At 37.8% G+C, this 20,577-nt stretch overlaps 1 long non-coding RNA gene across 1 annotated transcript; it reads left to right on the top strand.

Moving 5' to 3' along the window:
• Positions 1-4,239: 4,239 nt before the first annotated feature.
• LOC134156647 (uncharacterized) lies at positions 4,240-19,018 on the top strand. Its single transcript, XR_009962007.1, has 3 exons — positions 4,240-4,458; positions 10,087-10,210; positions 17,782-19,018. It is a non-coding gene; the product is annotated as an uncharacterized LOC134156647 (long non-coding RNA).
• The last annotated feature ends 1,559 nt before the right edge of the window (positions 19,019-20,577 follow it).

The raw sequence follows: 20,577 nt of genomic DNA, 5'->3' as shown, positions 1-20,577 counted from the left end.
TTTGCCAAAAAAAAAGAGCATTTTGAGAACATCTCCAAAGAAAATGGTCATGCTTCCACCCTTTTTCTCTCTCCTTGCTCTATCCATACAACAAACTGGGACAGTCTCCTGATTTTCGTTTTCTGCATGAATCAGTAAGAATGGGAGCACTACTGTGGGGAAGCTTGGACAAAGGAGCAAGGTTTGCATTCAGCTTTAAATAAAGGGTGATTGGGGAGTTTTCATTTTTCTTCTTGCCAGTAATTTTTAAGTAGAGTCCTGGTGGTCACCAAGGTGTCAATACAGCAGGTACAGTAAGGGTCTGCTTCATTTATATTCCTATTTATGTTTAAAATGCATTTAAAAATCATTATCACTGTCAACAAATTCTTGTGATGAGAAATACATCAGCAAATCACATACTGGTTAGATATAACACCTTATGTTAGGTGTTCTGGGAACAGTACAAAGTAAGGAAATTTGTTATCAGGTATCCTTTGTCATGCAACATCCTGTTAATGGTACTGGGAGTTAGTCTGAGCAAACACTAGGAGTGTAATGAGGATTATAACAGAGGGGCGCCTCACTGAAGAAGCTGTCTGCCACAAAGAAATCTGATTACATGCATTATCACTGACACTTCTGATTTACAAGTGAAGAGGGAAAATTGCAAAAGACAACATTCTGGTTTCCACACCTGAGTACCCAGAAAACTTGGAGTGTTATAATGTTCTTTGGTATGAATGCCTATTTCATAGTGCACACATCTTTTTTACTTCCTACCGTAATATCATTTACCATTGTAGCACCTCTTGTTTCCAGCCCTCCCCCTAGATTGCTAGTGCGGCACAGGAAAGCTTTCGAGTCACAGGCTTCCTTTTATTCAATGAGGTCATTGTATGTGTTATACCTTGTCTCAAGAGAAAAAAAAAACCAAAACCAACACAGCCTGGTTTGCAACAGGATAATTCAGAGAATGTAATATGACCAGGACAAGTTTGCCATCCCAGTTAGCGTTGTGACACTGACTATCAATAATATCACTGTGATTTTCCCTGCTAAAGATATTTGGGGTTTAATTCCTGTTATTGTTTGGTGGTTTGGGCTTGGAGGTTGGGCTTTTTTGTTTCAGTTCTCTCAGTGGCGTGGAGGGGACAGCTCCCTGGCTAAGGTGAAGCACCCTCTTTTTAAAAACTATTAGTCTTGATTCATTAAAGATTAAGTGTATACACCAAAGTAAGTCCAAAGTTAAATGTAAAATCTCTTAGGTAGTTACAAATAAATCCATGCTTGTTTTGATTATTTTGCACATTTGCTTAAAATGAAAAGCTCTTGGGAAGATCACACGTTTGCAGAGCTGCCTGAGAGAAAATTTATAGCTTGTCAGCTGCATAAAGATATCATCTTACAAAGTATTTTTGGGTGACATGGTAACAACATTAAATAAGATGTTAAACAAAAATCCTGTGCAAGCTATGCCTGTGTTCACTGTGATAATGCAAAAAAGTTTATTTCTCTCTAAATGGAAGAAAGCAAGCACATCATTTGAACATCTGCACAGTGAAATATGCATCCTTTTTCATAATTGTGGAGCAAATCCTGCTCTGGCTGGCCCAGAGGGGGTAAGGAGAAGCATTGCATAGTGCATCTCTCACCACAGGGATCCTGTGGACAGGGTTGGATTCCAACAGGCACACCCCAGAAAGGCACTTCAAGATATGATAAAATACTATAACCCTGTCTGCCTGAATGCCTTATATATGGTATTAGGGATCCTAAAGACACCATGTTCTTATTGTAAACAGTATGCAATTGAAGGTTCATCATATCAAGCAGGGGCTTGCCACAACCTCAGTCTTGCTGTTTCTTAATGTATTATTGTAATACAGTTTTCCTTAAAAAGTTATGAAGAGAGTGCTAATGGAAAAAAAAAACAAACAACAAAACAATCCTAGTTTGTTCAGAAGAACATAAGCTCTAGAACATGGGATTTTCTTGCTGCAGAACTATTCTTGCATCCTACACATTTAGAAAGTTTGAAAGTGTGGTAGGGAAAGCTACTGCCACAGCAGTAGAATCAGTCATCTTTGTATGTATCCTAAACTACACAATTCAGGGACCAATTTCAAATAAATTGACTCCAGTACTTTCAAACAAACATGTCTGTTCCTTTAGTCATCACACTGCAGCCAATTTTCACAATCAATAAATTTCATCCATGAGCTTCCAATAAATGTTCCTTAGAAGTGCGTTACAATGGGAAGCCCTGGAATGTGACCTATCCTAGTAAGTAACCAAAGCAGAATCTTTGCAGCTGCACATCAAAGCAGCTGGAAAACTGCTTATAGCAAGGAATTAGAGTTCATTCAAAAAACTCCAACTAATTTACCCTATCAATTTTCTCCCAGTCATTGACTGTAGAATTCCTCTAGTGCTGCATCCAAAGTTTAGGCTTTGGTGTTGTTGTGAAGGTTTTTTTTGAGGCAGTGATAAATTTCAGTGTATTCCTGGAAAACAGGAAAGAATGTCTTGATTCCAACTACTAAATCTGCCATCCCCTTCTCATTTCCATTTTCATTTTGACGATTTAGTTCCCTTTTACAATCACTGCTCTCTCTTGAAAAGTTCTATTCCACTATTCAGCTTCAACTTTTCAAACTGTGTGTTGTTTTCCAGGGTTGCATATTTCATTTTTCTCCTTAGGAAGGACATGCATTAAGAAACTGCTTTAAGCCGTGGGTATTTTAACTTTTTCCTCCTTTTTGACTGGTGTTTACTATAAGCTCCCAATTTTATTGTCACCTTCCTGATTGCTGTCTAATAATTAGATGGTGAAAAGCAAAAGGGTATCTGGAGTTTCTATCAAGGAGAAAGTACCCCTTGGGAATGAAAAACAACCCATGGCTTCTGCATCTGCTGAGTTCTAGTGGAAATGAATTTGATCTAGTTAGAGGATAGACACTGGGGCTTATTAGTGCCAGAAGCCTTCTGAAGTGTGTACATGCTCATCATAAATCCTCAAACTATTTTAAAATTTGTCTTTGTAGTTTTCTAGTTTGTAACTTTGTTATAACCCTTAATGAAACCACAGCAAAATCCTTCTACTATGCAAAACTTTTTCCAACAGTATTTTTTACAGCACAAACTGACAACCAGCACAAATAAGAATTGGGTGGTGGGGGAATACCTATTTAGGTCAGTATGGCTAAATATGTGGTCTCAGCAGCCTAAGCTTGCATGTGTCAAACCTGTAACCATATTTAAAATACTCTCCCCCAAAAAGGATGGTGAAAACACCATATCCAAGAAAGGAGATACACCTCTATAGATTATCAATACAAATTGAGCAAAAAGATTATAAATTGCGGTCTCTTGTGCTGATGGAGTTAAAAAGCAAGCAAAAAGTGAATCTTGCCCCTAAAACTCTTGGTCTAAGCAAGACACTTTGCCAAGATATTTCCAGTTTATCATGCTTTTACTTCAAGTTTTGACTGCAGTTGTAATTATACTGAGATGTAAATATTGTGATCTGATTTAAGAATGTTAAAGCACTATAAAACTAACTAATTTCAGCAAGTAGACTAAGAAATGCAGCCTTCTCTGCCTTTCAGATCAGTTGCTGAATGCATTAGCTTAGCCCAGGTGCTATAACTACATGATATTACCCATTTGGACAAGTTACAAGGCTAATTGAAAAATATCATTTACTGTTTTGAAGAGCCAACAGATGTTATTTTTGACACCAAAATGATTATATTAGCTACAACATAAACTATGAATAATGTATGCATTATACTGTGTTAGTAGTCTACCAAGATTCACCTAAACAAAGCATAATCTGGGAATAACCTAATATGTCTTCTTTTGTACATATTTGATACAAACAGTACCAGTCTTCCATATTCTAGGATACCCTGAATTCAGACAATGAACAAGAAAAGCAAGCTAGTACCTGAAATCCTGTGTGTCTCTTCCTAAGAGGAGATTCTCTGAGTCCTGGTAGAAGATAGACTAGTCACTGCACTTCCCCAGTTTGTCTTCATGTGTGCACACAAAGACACCTGGTGTATTTGATACGCTATATTTGCACTACCTACAAGAGGACTGGGAAAAATCCAGCACTTCTGGTGCAGCAGAATCCAGCAATTCTCCTGAACAACCAGAATATTAGAATGCTAACAGACAGCTTATCATTGTGATGTCACACGATACCTCCGTGCAAGCCCACTGGCTAACGTATCCATGCACAGCCAACACTGAGCAGTTGTTTCAGTTTCTGTGATGGAAGACTGAATTTAATTCTTTTTTCTATTCAAACTGCAGCTGGCCACCTCTTCAGATTACATGATACTAAAGTATGTTAGGTAAAAATACAAATACATGTCAATTGGATTTTCAGAAATCTTTGATTGATCATAGGTCCCTTTACATAGCCTTAATAGTAATAAGTCCAATTTCACACCAGGCTAAGTTACACAGGTAATGTTTCTTTTATTAAATGCACCCATACCTGTAAATCCTTTTCATATGCCAGGGCTTCAGAATGCCAGTTGTTCAATAAACATAAAGTTAAAAAGGCACTTCCTACTCCAGAGACTTTTGTATAAGATGGGAGAACATGAACAAAAGAGAGTGACAAGACAATAAAAGCTAGCAATATAGGAAGTAGGTACAGTATGTTGACATCCTGATATTTATCCTCTGTTTTGTAGGCATGGCCATAAAAAAGGGGACAAAATGTTTACTAGAATTTGAATGAAAATAGCAGAGTTTTGCTGTTGTGCAAAACCTTCTCCCAAAGCATGAGAAGTGGCATAGAAAAATGTGCGTATTTTTGTTGAGTAATTAACTAAAAAGTCGTGGATCCTACTGTGTTTAGGTTATTGGAGGAACGTTTTAACCATTCAGTACCGTTCAGAGGTGACAGACATTAACAGAGAGGCTGTGAATGGATCTAGGAAGGGGGTTGTTGGTTTGCTTGATGCTGTATAGAAACCAGAAGCATATGACCCCAGAAAGGGATCATATTCTCAAAGTTACTGTCTAGAAGAAAAAATGTTTTAGCAACACAGACATCAACAGAGAGAAGTATCAGGATACATTCATTTGCTACGAAGCACAGATACAGGATCTTAGAAACACAGCTTTTTTCTCTTTCTCTCCTTCCCTATCCTCCTCTACCCCCCCACTGATGTACTGTATTTGTTGAGAAGTAGTGAATTATGGTACTAAGAATCAATCATCACAGTGTGGTTTTGGAAAGCATTTTGTATTCACCAGCTACCTGTTTAAACAGAAGAATCCCCTGGCATCACCACTGGCTTACACACAGATTCACTTACACACACTCCATTTTTAATGAGATGCCCACATCAGCCATATAACATTACTTACAGAGAAGCCTTACTGATTTTCTCCACTGTTTTTTAAGAAGACAAGGCTTCTGTTTCCCAAGGTTTCTGTAAATCCCACAGGTTGAGATAAGAACAGTCCAGTAACTAAAGTATAATACAAAATCACTACTGCTACCATCAATAATAATAACGATAAGGGAAATAGCAAGGGGAAAGAATATAAAGCTAAAAGGGGAAAGGAAAAAGAAAACAAAAACCACAAATGTTGCACAATACATTTGATCACCGCCCGTAGACTGATACCCAGCCTGACGCAGGCCTTCCCAGTAACTCCCCCCCAGTTTATATATTGGGCATGACATGCTGTGCTTTGGAATACCCCTTTAGCTAGTTTGGGCCAGGTGTCCTATCTCTGCTCCCTCCCGGCTTCTTGTGCCTCTCATCCCTGGCAGAGCTTGAGACTGAAAAGTCCTTGATCAAACATTACTTAGCAGCAATTGAAAACATTGGTGTATTATCAGCGTTGTTCCCAGACTAAAGTCGAAAACATAGCCTTGCACCAGTTACTAAGAAGGAGAAAAATAACTGCTACAGCTGAACCCAGGACAGGGTACTACAATTTCTCTTTTGTTATTTTATAACCCAAGGCACAGAAGAACATCTGCTGCCTTTCACTGTATTCCTCTGCTGGCTGTAAGGAGTAATTTTCATGCTTGGTGTAAGACCTTCATTAGGAGAGATCCACCTTAGAGACCTCTCTCTGGTTTGGAAAAAGGTTAGGTTATTTCTTTTGTTATATCTCTGACCTCATGAAGAAACTGCATTTGGCCTTTCCTGTCAGCTGAAAGCCTACCTTGAGTTTCATCTTCCAAAGAAGCTGATCTCCATATGTTTATGCTTCTGAATAACAGTTACGTTATGAGCATACACAGGACTGATTCTGGTTTATAAAGGCCTTGAAATTCCCACAGTATTAGAATTGTGCGAATGGCTGAAACCATTTGTACCCCATTCGTGCTATGGGAACCATTAGACAGTAAAATATCTTTCTGCAACAGATATGCAGTAAGATCTGGGGGCAAGAATGAATAGCTGAGCTGTAGCCAAATGGATCTCCCAGGCTAATTCATCCATTGCATTTAAAATTAGTATTCTGTCTCAGTGGTGATGGTGCAGTGGTAAAGAAAAAGCTGTATGGGTACATCCTATTTGCAGTTACATGGATAGAATGGAAACTGCTGTCATAATTCTTCTGTACATATCTGCCAACATAGTCTGAGGCATAATTCCCCCAGGTTTCAATTGCTGGTAGAGAAGGGCTGAAAGTGTTAAGCTATTTTATAATTTACATCAGTAGTTTGGGGCATTAACCCTGTTTGATCTCCATCAGCACAGATGCAATTTGTCAGCCATCAGATCTTCAGAGAACTCCCCTGTTACTTTTTGATAGTCCTCAGGAAAAGTTCTTTTTTATTATATTCCTTTACTGAAAACATGAGTAAGAGAACTGCTTTAAACATTTTCCATTTCCAGGAGAATTTCTAACAAAGCCTGTGTTAGAATCTCCATGGCTTTAGCAATTTGAACTTAACAGGCAGACTAATTGCTCAAGTATTTGACTCTCTCAACTCAAAAGAGATGGCTACCTTTAATTTAATTTATGAACTGTGCACATACCCTTAATTCTCTACAGGAATTTTGTAAAAGATAAGAAGTGGAATAATATGTCTTAAAGCTCTCATAATTTTACTTCTCTTTTCCTCTACATATTTCTGAAAAGCCTGACTAGATAAAGGGGAAATGAGGAGAACTTGTGAAGAAACAGAAGGGACCATCAACATGTATGTAGAATCACAGAATGGTTAGTTTTGGAAAGGACCTTAAGATCATCAAGTTCCAACCCCCCTGCCATGGGCAGGGACACCTGACACTAAACCATCTCACGCAAGGCTTCGTCCAACCTGGCCTTGAACACTGCCAGGGATGGAGCATTCACAACTTCCCTGGGCGACCCATTCCAGTGCCTCACCACCCTCACAGTAAAGAACTTCTTCCTTGTATCCAAAATCTGCATATTTGGATATGCGCAGAAGGAAATTAAAATCATCATCAATATTCATTAACCTGAATGTAGAGATTTTTATTTTTTTTTTACCCTACTAACCTTTATTTAGGGATTTTGCAGGCAAATTCCAGTTTGGAGAATAGAGCATAAGAGTTTACAGAGTAAGAAGGGACTTTCTAAGCTAGAGCAAGACCTTGTACAGGAAAGACCATATAGGCTTTGTCTATAGTCTGAAGACTTCTGTTCAGAGTGGTGCAACTTTGCATTAGGTTCATCACTTGAGAAATAGAGAACAGTGGTTGTGTCTGCATCCCATGCCTAGAGCAGAATTTAAATGGGAGGATAATACTTTTCTTAAAAATACAGTTGAAGAACTTACAAATGATCAAATGAGGTTCTGGACTTCATATAACCTGAATGGGGTCTCCTTTGCGGTGACCACAGTCTAATTTCATCCACAGTAAAATCTGAAATAATTTTGTTACTTCAAACTCTGCTTTTTTTTTTGAGAGGTAAAATATATTGCACATCTGTAAATTAATCATGAGGGATGAAAGGAATGTTTTCCTGTAGCTTACATGGGAAGCTGAGATAATGATAAATGTAATCACTTCCCAACTCTGTTGAATAGTGGTCTTCAGTTTAACAGATCCAGAGTTTTCTAGCTACACTGTGCTTGCAGCCCCCATGAATGGAACAGCTCACAATACAAATTGGTAATTTCTTGGGTAACAACTCTGTGATGTTTCAGAGAACACGTTTGTCATGTTAATAAATTCCTCCCACACACGATGGCCATAACGTATATCTTCAAGTGTAAGACAAGAGTTTGAATGTAAGGAACAAAAGGAACCCGCTTAAGCTTGAAGGGAATGTGGAGGCAGTATCCATCAAGACCTTGTAAGCATTATATTACTTGTTATTATCTTATTTTAACACTTTAAATTGATGTTAGAATCACCATTTCTTCTCCCTCTCTCTGTCATCAGTCAAGTTACAAGTGAACATGCTCACATCCTGTAATTAATATGTTGCCTCTATAGGGAAAATTTAAGAGAATACCAATGTTTGTGTAACAATTTGTAGTGCAAGAAAATGCCTACAAGTGAACTTAATCTGCCCCTCTGTCATTAGATACTTGGAATCACATCTCATAATTCTAATTTTCTCCCAAAATACAACTTATATTCTTCTGTATTTTTCCAGGATTTTTTTTTGCAAGGGGGAATAGGGTGCCAAGAGTTCAAAACATAAGGCAGGATGGATTCAAGTACACCATGCAAGACATCTAATCTTGTAACATTATATAAAACAGAAATATTCATCTGTGTTTTGATACAGATAACATTTCCCATTAATTCCCACAGAAAGTACTGTTTGCTTAAATATAGTCATATCAAATGCATATTCCTTCATTTTATATATGTCAGACTGAAGAATATTTAAAGCAGTTTTTACTGTTATCATTAAGATTAAAGGTATTTTCCTTTTAGCATGTGTTTCATGTACTTTGACATGATCTGGGAAAGTAACCAGAACAAAAGAACTAAACAGATTTATTTACACAAGCAATATGCTGCCAACAAGTGTTGAACGTGAAGGCCAGAAGTCAAGTTCCAGTCTTCTGAGTCAAATCCACAATAGAAAACAATGTCATCACTTCACATTTTCTGGAAATGTTGCCTCTCTTTTTTGCTTCCCATTTGCACTCCGTCAAGCTTCTTCACACCATAACGAACTGTTAGCTACCTCAGATTATTCACTATTATTTGGCTAGATATTTTTGAAGCCTCATTAGCAAAGGTTATGTCATTTGTGAAGATTTAGTCCTGGCAAGGCTTGGTCCATTAGAAAGGACTGTTATATAGTAATTTTGAAAGTTATATTTGCTATACTTCCACACTTGTTAAACTGTGTTTAGAGTAGGTATTTTCTTGATATGAGAAGAAAACATAACTACTAACAGACATTCACTCTGTGAGCAGTGAAACCAATCAAATCCAGCTGTCTGGAATTTGAGCACTTGTGGCATCTGAACACTTACTGTCACAAATACAAATATACAAAAGGCCCCCAAACCTCAGACATGACTACCTTCAATCCTTTGGTATAAACTGCGCAGTGGTGTGAAAGCTGACAACTTCAACAGCAGCTGAGAGAGTATAGAATCTCATAAAACTATTTTGGCTGGAAAGCCAAGCAGTTAGTATCTAATCTAGATTATTACACCATTGTAGTATGAATCAGGATTTAAGAACAGCAATAATATTTAGAAATCTGCATATTAAGTTAGTATTAAGTGCTTTCTAGCAAGTATGAAAACAATATGTTAAACGTTAGCAATGAGATAGAATATGTTCACATAAAATACTTAATATATTCAATATATTCTGTTTGTATCACTAGCTACAGACAGCTGTATAATGTGATACGCACAGGATAAAAATAAGGGAGAACTATGAAAACGCCTGCTATCTTTAACATGCTACACTTCTACAGCCCACTGCAGAGAAAGCTTAAAGCCTAAAGTTTACTTAGATTTATTTTGCAGAGATTCTAGGAGCTCCTAAGAGGACCTCCAGATGATGTCAAAATACCTTTAATTTATCTTGAAATGCATAAATGAGCTGTGCTTTAATTGTTGCTGAATGTTTTCAACCATTGTTTCTTTCCTTGCTGGCATTACAGCCCCTTCACAGAACCTGAGCTTAGCATGCAACAGCAGTTAAACTTGTCTTGACCCATGGAAGGCACCAGAAGAACTGAATACACCAGCCAATTTTTATTTCTTTCTAGTCAGCTTGTGAAAAAAGTCAGTATGCAAAGCATGGGTAGGTCAAAGCCCATTCACACATACAGCAATGATACGTTGATGCACAGGGATAGAAGTTTGCACAGGAAGTTGCAATTACAGTGTTATGTATCAGAGAAAGGTCACACAGAGCAGAAGTCCCTGCCATTGGTTGGTCAATTCTAAGAAATTAGCTCATTAATAGATGGTGGAACCATATGTACTTTCTTCTTCCTCTTTCCTTTCAAGAGGAACATAGAATCATAGAACAGCTAGGGTTGGAAAGGACCTTAAGATCACCTAGTTCCAACCACCCTCCCATGGGCAGGGACACCTCAAACTAAACCATCTCACCCAAGGATTCTTCCAACCTGGCCTTGAACACCGCCAGGGATGGAGCATTCACAGCCTCCTTGGGCAACCCATTCCAGTGCCTCATAACCCTAACAGAAAAGAATTTCCTCTTTATATCCAATCTAAACTTCCCCTGTTTAAGTTTTAACCTCTTACCCCTTGTCCTGTCACTACAGTCTCTAATGAAGAGTCCCTCCCCAGCATCCCTATAGGCCCCCTTCAGATACTGGAAGGCTGCTATGAGGTCTCCACGCAGCCTACCCTTCTCTGGCCTGAACAGCCCCAACTTTACAGGAGGTGCTCCAGTCCCTGTGGCCCTCCTCTAGGCTTGTTCCAAGACTTTCGTGCCCTTTTTATGTTGAGGACACCAGAACTGCCCACAATACTCCAAGTGAGGTCTCACAAGAGCAGAGTGGAGGGGCAGGATCATCTCCTTCGACCTGCTGGTCACGCTCCTTTTGATGCAGCCCAGGATACAGTTGGCTTTCTGGGCTGTGAGCGCACACTGAAGCTGGCTCATGTTCAGTTTCTCATCGACCAACACCCCCAAGTCCTTCTCCGCAGGGCTGCTCTGAATCTCTTCTCTGCTCAGCCTGTAGCTGTGCCTGGGATTGCTCCTACCCAGGTGTAGGACCTTGCACTTGTCATGGTTAAACTTCATGAGGTTGGCATCAGCCCACCTCACAAGCACGTCAAGGTCCCTCTGGATGGCATTCCTTCCCTCCATCAACCAAACCACACAGCTTGGTGTCATCGGCAAACTTGCTGAGGGCGCACTCAATCCCACTGTCCATGTCAGCGATGAAGATGTTGAACAAGACCGGTCCCAACACTGATCCCTGAGGGACACCACTTGTTACTGGTCTCCAGCCGGACATTGAGCCATTGACCACAACTCTTTGTGTGCGGCCATCCAGCCAGTTCTTTATCCACTGAGTGGTCCATCCATCAAATTGATGTCTTTCCAATTTAGAGACAAGGATGTCATGTAGGACAGTGTCGAACGCTTTACACAAGTCCAGGTAGATGACATCAACTGCTCTACCCCTGTCCATCAGTTCTGTAGCCCCATCATAGAAGGCCACCAAATTGGTCAGGCAGGATTTCCCCTTAGTGAAGCCACGCTGGCTGTCACCAAGCACCTTGTTGATTTTCATGTGCGTTAGCATGCCTTCCAGGAGAATCTGCTCCAAGATTTTGCCAGGCACAGAGGTGAAACTGGTGTGTTATTCCCTGGGTCACCCATTTTCCCCTTCTTGAAAATGGGGGTTATATTTCCCTTTATCCAGTTGTCGGGAACTTCACCTGACTGCCATGATTTCTCAAATATGATGGCCAGTGGCTTAGCAGCTTCATTCTCCATCTGCAACTTTGTTCACCAGCTACATTGTGTAGTAACGTTATTATGTAGTAACAGAGGTAATCTGGGCATTGAGATCACTCTTTAGTGAGCATGGCCATTAACTCAAGCTGCATCATGCTTTAACATAAATTCTATCCCAAATCACAGCAAAAGCTCTGTCAATCCCACTTACCCTCTTGTCTGAATAGATTCTGCTCTGTACATTTTGCCTTCAGAACTTTACAATTATTATTTTAGCCACAATTATTATTTATTATTTCTCCTCAGCATATGATCCAAGGAACATGAGTAAAGTTTGGTTAAAAGAAGGGTTATTTATATGATGTCTAATGTGCAATGTAACAATGCATAAAAATATATACTAAGGGGAATGTAACATTGCATAGTTATATACTATTATTAGCCTCTGTAGTAGCATATGATTTCTAATGCGCATGTGTATAACTTTGACAAGGTATCTAGAATTAATATCCTAGTATGTGCAGAAATAAAAACATCAAAAGTGAAGTCACTCCAAACATGCTTTCTTAGCAACTGATAGATCTCCCTTTATTTCTCATTTTGCAGAACAGCAGAATATGCCTCTCTAATACATGTATTTATTAATATTTCCTCTTGAACTCCCATGCGCAGGAGGGAGTTTTCCAAAGGAAGGCCTTCCAAATATTGTTCCACGTCAACTTGTGAGCCTGAAGCAAACTCGCTGACATGCCAGTATCTTTCAAGGGTCACATATCTATTCCCCGATATATGAGCACCTTGAACTCAATGTTATGTAGTCCAAATTGCAGGGATGACTATATCATGATGCAATTCTGTGATTTAGTAGGATTGCATAGAGATGTATTTGGTTTGTGGGACTCAGCAATATTTTCATCTCTATTTTGAAAGTGTACTGGGGAAAGACAACTCTCCAGAAACTACCCAATAAGCTGCATTTCTTTTTTCCCCCACTGCTAGTATTCTAGCAGACATTAGTTTTGAAAACCAAAAACTCAGCATTCCATATACTATTGCTTCAAAGGCAGGCATTCTGCTCTTTTTCTTGTACTTTCATTTTTAATAGCATTGCTGTCTTCTAAATACATGGTATACTCTGAAACAAGTGTAGTAGGTATCCCTTCTCCTGTTTCTACCCCCATATTAACTTACTAAGTTACATAGATAAGGACAGAGTATAATCACAGTACAGACGTTGGATTCTAACCTTTCATATATACAGCAATTAGAGATCACATCAATATGCAATAAAATAATCTCCTGAAGTATTCAGTAACACCCTTGCAGTCCTACCAAGGTCAGTGAACATGCAGGAAAACAGCACTTGACCTGTAATAAAAATGTCTCCACTAGGCACAGACAAACTTCCAAAAGCCACTCAGTTTTCTTCAAATATTTTTAACAGCTGCCAATTACTTGGTTTCTGCTTCCAGATTTAGTACTTGTATTAGTAAAACAGTTTTGAAAATGTTATCCCAATCTAATAAAATAAATAAATAAAAAGAATTTCTGAGCTGAAAATTTCCCTCTTCAAATGTACCACTGATATTCATTACAACATTACCTGTTGTTTGGGGAATGGGTGGCAATTTTAGATACATGGCAATTATATATACCTTTTTGTAGGTGATACTTAGAGTCTTATTGAACATTTTATACTTCCAGTTTTCAGTAGAAACATTTCTGTAAGATCTGCTGGTTTTCCAGAAGGTTTGCAGATACTGTCCAAAACCTTCCGTACTGCTAAGTGGTAGAAAAGGCAGAGAAAATTATTATATTGGAAAAGAGTTAAAAGGCGTGATTTATGGGAAGAAAGTAAGAACTATTAATCTTTAATTTCATACAGCAATACCTATAAGCATATAGATTCTTGCAAAACTTTTTGCCTCTAACTTGAGTTGTAAACATAGTAGAAACTGCAGTCAGTGGGAAAGGACTAACATTATCCCAGTTTTACTTCTCACATCAGTAGTATCTGGTATCTGGTTTTGACCAGACATGAATAAAACCAGGAGCACAGGGATCAGAATGTCAGATTTTATTTCCTTTGTATTCACTTTAATTTTTTTTTAATTAGGTCACTGTTACAGCAGCAGCAGCTAAAAACATTGTTGAGATTAAAGTCAGGAAAAAAGTGTGTATGTGCATATTTGTATTTGTGAGAAACTTTAATTGGGTAATATGAAACAGCTGAGAGAAGAATTTCCGGGTGAGGTACACATTCCTATCATCAGTGGTTAAAATCTCAGTGGTGCTTTCCTCTGCTGAATTCAAAACATTGCCATTAAGACCCCAGTGTTCTTCACCATGCACTTTATGCCACACACAGATAGGGGTTTTGCATGCTGTACTGGCCAGCTCAAATCCTCTGCACAAGCATTATGGTATTAGCCTGTTTGTTCATGTATTATTTGTTCAATTTCTACTAATGCTGCATGAGTACAGAGAAGGAAGAGGACAAGGAAATACTACCCATAGTGGGTACATCTGGAGTCAGACATTTGTAGAGAAACTACAAAAATAATTAAGCTTTTTATATGAAAAATATACTTTCCTATTCTTGTGGCAAAACCGGCATCAAATGTAGTGGCTTTCCTCAGTCATAGAAACACAGAACTTCGGTTCAGTCCCCTGCTTAAAACAAGTACAAGTAGATCTGGTGGAACAGAGCTTCAAGGACAAAGATCCCATGACTTCTCTAGTCATCTGTTGCAGTGTTTGATCATCCTCACAGTGAAAGCAATTTTCTTCATGGAATCGTAGAATAGTGTGGGTTATAAGGACCTTAAAGATCATATAATTGTAATTTCCTGTGTTCCAGTTTGCATTCATGGTCTCTCATCTGTAGCTGCACACTCCCTGGGAAGAATCACCCTCTATCTTTTCTCTACATTTTCATTAAATAAATGCAGAGAGCAGTAAGGTTTCCCCCTCATCTTCTCTTCTTGAGGTTCAAACAACTCAGTTCTCTCAGCCTGTCCTTGAGTATCATGTACTTCAAACCCTCGGTTTTCTTAGAGGCTTTTTGCTGAATTAACTGTAGTATGTTCAATGTCTTTCTGGTACTGGAGAGCCATTAAAAGGTTACTGCCACTCATGTACCAAACAGATACATCTGAGTTAAATGACTGTGAAAGCTTTGAAATTCTTTCCAAACTAGCAGTAGAATGTTTTACAAGTGGATAATAAACCGTCATACTTTTGCATTTTATCCCCTCCATCTTTCACAAAGCTTTTACACACTACAAGGTACATGACTTAATATATATAAATATAAAAGGCTTGCCAAACTTCTGTTTTCTGAACTTTTTCTGCTGGAATTAGGAACTGGAAACTAGGACACTTCCTGCGTAAGCTTTACCTTCACTCACAGCACAAAGAAATATTAACAAGGACGTTGGGACTTTGAATAGTGTCATAGCTTTGCTGTCCTAGATTTAAAAAGGAAATAGCAATGCAGTGTCTGCTACATTGAGATTGACTCCTCGGAGCCAGAGGGAAATCTGATGAAAAGCAACATTTTTATTTTTTATTTTTTTTAATGACAGAACAGGTTTCTAAATTTAAACCCCCAAAATACAGATCTTGCAAAGATCTTAAAGTGACACCTTGTCCCATTTTTAGAAAGAATGATTTTTTTAAAGTGCTGGTCATATATAGAAAACCAACAGCACAGGGATTACATCACCTCAAAAATGCCATGAGAGGATAATAAAAGATTCTGTGCTTAAAAAAAAACAACAAACAACAAAAAAACTAGGTGGTGTAAACATCAGCCTTCTCTTGGTTAATATTGATAAAAGACAAACAAAACAAACTTTCGTTTGCTCATAGCATATCTCATGCAAAGCATGGTTCCAGTGGGGCATGTGCAAATGGAGGGAGCAGAGGCAAGGCACTGGCCTCAAGTGGGCTCGTGTGCTGGGGCAAGCACTGCTTCCTTCCAAGAAAACACTGCATAGCTCCCTGTGTAATACTGCACCTGCATCTGTCTAATACTAGCAGAATGCCTTACGTTTTCTCCAGTTGGTTTCCTGAAGCACTCAGAGCTCCATAGCTCAAACAGCCAGGTCACGTGCAATAAATAAATCAGGAGCCTGCTGAAATGTGCACTCAGCTAATAACATAGCTTTCAAACAGGTTTGGGTTTATTTTAAACCAAATGATACCTGGAGACAAAATGGGCATTGAACACCTTAAATCCCCTATGAAATTGTTGACTAGATTACTCAGATACATTAGCCTGCATTATAGGCACAGTATCTCTGACCTCATTTAAAAGCTACTGCGAAAACAGAGACACAAAGATGGCAGTGAAAAACATATTTAAAATTAGACACTGAGGTATTCAGACATCATGTGCTAAATACTGTTTTATTCACTGTCAGGGGAGAGTGCTGGAATCAGGAAGTTCCATAAAACCTGAAAATGACAGTGGCTTATATAGTGAGAAGGAAGTGAGAGCTAATCCAGCTAGGTCCTCAGTCTGTCTGTAGGCAACACAATTCTTTATGTTTGTTTTGTATGATTCTTCAAAGAGTTTAACCACCAGTGGGTAAGATTTTCAGCCCCCTGCAAATAGCTGAGGCTTCTTGTTAGCGGTGATGAGTTAGAGACCTCCTGTAAACTGTACACATAAAACCTACAGCTCTCATGGAATCATCTGACCTTTGTTGAAAGTCATACCAGTGTAAACAAAAGTGTTGTCTTTCCATAACTAGTACTTGCATAACTGGGGCAAGCCCCTGAACAGATGAATTTAAGTACTTTTGCAAAACACAGGGAAGACTACAGCTGGAAGTGATCTGACTCATAAAGAATCTCTGTCCATTTATTCTGCTTTCATTTATGTTTGAGAAAATAATCAGAAATGTTGTCACTTCCACTGTTATGTGTAGTGGTTCAAGAACATCAACCAGCTCTCCTGCTTTTCTTTCTCCCTAAAAGAGTAATTTTTTTCATTTACCGTGGTATTGCCAGTCATCCTATCACATTCAAAACTCACTTATAGCAGTTGCCGTTGTTTTCTGCAGCTCAAATTTTGTGATTCTTTACATTGTTATTTCCTACCCTTAACTTCTGGGAAATAAGATGTTAGTGGCATAGCCAGTATTTCAGACTTTTGTTATGGTTGCTGATCAATACAATTGGTGGAGCTCTTATATAATACCATCATGTGAAATTTATTGGGAAAAGGGCTTTCATCTGAAATGCTTTAAGATAACTTGGAGGAAAAAAAGCCCCACACTGCAATTTAATATGAGGAGGAAAAAAATGCAATCTATGCATAAAACTTGAAATTACTTTTATCTCTGAAATATTACCAGTGCCAATATTATTAGTAGCTTTCTGAAGGACATTGTAAAACCTGAAACTCCATAACAACCCAACTAGAAAAACAACAAAAATGAGAGCAGGGAAAGTGTTGTTTTTTTGTTGTTGTTGTTTTTCTTTTTTTTTTTTTTTTTAGGAGAGCTATTAATAGAGAAGGAATGCGCTGTTTGAACCTTCCTGTTCTTATTTTTCAACTAAATATCTGTGGGGTGCACAGATATCTGTCTTCTTGACGCTGTTCTGTTGAAATGGTTCTTTGGTCTTGCCAAGTTCACCACACCACTTTGGAACCTTAGTCCATTATACCTCGGAATAAGCTGAAAAAGGCTTAGAAATAAAAATACAGAAATTAATTCAAAAGAGTCAAAGGAATAAATGTGCAGGGAAGAATCTGTTCCTTTTCAATACAACATTTAGGAGATAAAATAAATACAGCACAATTTCAATCATTCAGACACCAAGAAAAAAGATCAACTATATTTGAAACAAGTGATTTATTATGGTTTACACAGTCCATGTGTACACCCACATCCTCCTACAGGGATGTGGATACCAATGTCACATGGACCTTCACCTACTACAATCTGGGAAGGAGGCCAAGAACAACCTTTTCATTGGCCTTTGATGGCTGTGCTTTCTATCAAGCCAAGGAAAATTGCAAAAGGACACTCAAAAAGTGAATGTATTTCTGTGTTTAAAAAAATTGACACTGATTATTTTTGTAAACAAAGTCTCAAAGAAAATCCCTGATAAGATCCATGACAAGCGATATTCACATAATTTATGCATACAAAATGTATCCAGTATCTATGTTCTGCACACCTTTATTGCTATACCATAAAATTTTTTAAGATACTATGAAAAACATAATATGGAGCCTTTGCATTAGTATTCAGTGTTCAATTTCTGAAGTTTTTTATATTTTCTCTCTCCTGCCGGTTAGTAAATATGCTACATTTCCTCCTAACACTGGAACTTCTTTGGTGAAAGAGAGAGAGCACATCTTAGCAACTGTGTCAGAAATTGGCCTGATTCACCAGCTGGCTCTGAAGAATCCCTCTGGCATTCTAGCATGGTTAAGGTGTAGGATGTCAGGATCACACTTATAGCATTTAATATTTAGAATGATTATTATTTATATACTGCTTCAAATTATTGGAAAAATCTATTTAGATATAACAGAGAACATAAAGGCTATCTGTTCCCTTATGAATGGGTAGTCAGAGTAGAAGTGAAATACCTTAGATCAGTTGACATTTCTGTTTTGGCAACTGATTCATGCCCCAAAAATGAAATCTCCCAAAATAGAGGAAGTAGGATAGAGCATGCAAGATTTGTGCCCAGTCTGCCATGTCTAAGTCTACACAGCTGCATAATACTAACTGCATAGCTTATGAGAACATAACAGTGCTTAATTAAACCTTAGCTAACACTTTCCACAGTCAAAAACTTTACAAAATTAATCTTTATTATCTGTAAGTTATTGGCATATCATAATTTTACGAATTGAAATACAATTAGTTGATTTTCTTGACACAAATGACTACAGAGTTGTAAGACATCAGGATAGAAAATTGACTGCGGTGGTTTATACTCAAAGCCAGAGACGCTTAATACAGCCTGTAGTGCTTATGTTCCACTAGACCTCTCCCTATCTTCTTACTCCCCAAAAGGCTTTTAGTACATATGGCAACAGCTTCCCATGTTGTTTATAAATGGCAAAATGAACATGACTTGACCATGCAACTTAAATTCAATCAAGAAGGCCCATCATTTTGAAGTTACAGCTACATTTAAGGAATTAAATTTGTTCACTAACTAATCAACAGTATTGATGTTCTTCATGGTTACTAATGCTCAAAGACAAAAACATAAATATTATGATCATCAAGGGATATTTTCTTCATGGATCCATGACAGTGTTGCTGTTTCATGTAGTATTCAGTACCTCGAAGGGAGAAGCTTGGTACTTCTCTGAGTCAGTCATAAGGGTACAAATTAATTTACTCTTGGAGGAAATAAACTAGAAGCTTGCAAAAGTATTGCAGAGCAGTTTATCATATTTCTGTTATGACATCAAGTGGCAAACAATAAAAATCAATTCAGAGTGGAAATCTCCACTACCCAGGATCAGATATTTTTTTACTGCTATATCTTTGCAAAGTGATTCCTGAATGTTTTTGCACACCTTTATTACAAATCCTATGGTTATTACAGTGCAGCAGCATTCTGCACATGAACCTGAATTTTATTTTCTGTTTTTTTTCTTAAGATACTTGGTATTAAAGGGCTTTTACTAAGTCTCAATTAGCTGGATTGGTAGTAAATTTTATCTCAGAAAAATGGTGCAAGCAAAGTATTCAAACCTCCAGACACCTATTGCAGTGCATTGGAGAGAGGCCAGTTTTCACTCACAATGTTCTTTAACTAAATTGAATCCAGATGTTTACATGGAATAAAATATTAACAAATGTGTCCCAAGGGCAGCCAATTATTATTGAATGCTTTAATAACCTAAACCAAAAATTCTTTAAGGTGACAATTAGCCTTTAGCCAGAAAGATACTTTTGTTTATTTTACTTTATTTTTTTAATGATGAAGGGTGTCTTATCTTAATTTAATTCCAGCTTGTCATCAACAAAATACTTATCTGGGATAATTCTGAAAAAGCTGTACAACAAACCATTTGTGAAAGTAGTAATAAGTTAGTTCTAAACATATGGTTCCAATTTTGGTTTTCTTTTTTCTTTTTTTCCTATAAACCTAAGATACATCTATTTTTATTTTTGTAACACAAATCATATATCTTTGACAGAGAGATCTAGACATTAAAGTTGTATTTACATTTTAAAACTGCTTCAATAGCCCAACATCTTTTGCCCATAACAATATAGTACTATTCAACAGTGTTCCAGTTCTTGAAGATTAAATTCATAGAAAGGCTATTATTTAACAGGAATTTCCTTGAAAGACATTTCTTCTTTACATGCCTTGGGAAAATTACTTGACACTGTCTAAAGAAACATATTGCTTATTTGCGTCTACAGCGCATACACATGCAAATCTAAATTCTAGATTTCATAGAAATCAATGTGAAGCTGACCTGAGGGAACTCAATAGTATGTCAAGAAACAAATATCCACTTTCAATATATTCAAGCATACAGGAAGGTAGTGCAAGTTTCTTATTTACATTTCAACTTCCTTGTTGAGTAATTTGGCCTAGTTTACTTTTTGGGGGACTGTAGTGGAAAGACAAGGGATAATGGGTTAAAATTTAAACAGGGAAAGTTTAGACTGGATATAAGGAAGACGTTCTTTACTGTGAAGTTGGTGAG

This window comes from Pezoporus occidentalis, unplaced genomic scaffold (assembly GCF_034315485.1).
Source record: "Pezoporus occidentalis ecotype Australia unplaced genomic scaffold, CSIRO_AGI_Poc_V1 ctg89, whole genome shotgun sequence".
In the NCBI taxonomy this organism is placed as follows: domain Eukaryota; kingdom Metazoa; phylum Chordata; class Aves; order Psittaciformes; family Psittacidae; genus Pezoporus; species Pezoporus occidentalis.
The sequence above is the reverse complement of the archived record's forward strand: the minus strand, read 5'-3'. Positions and strand labels throughout refer to the sequence as shown.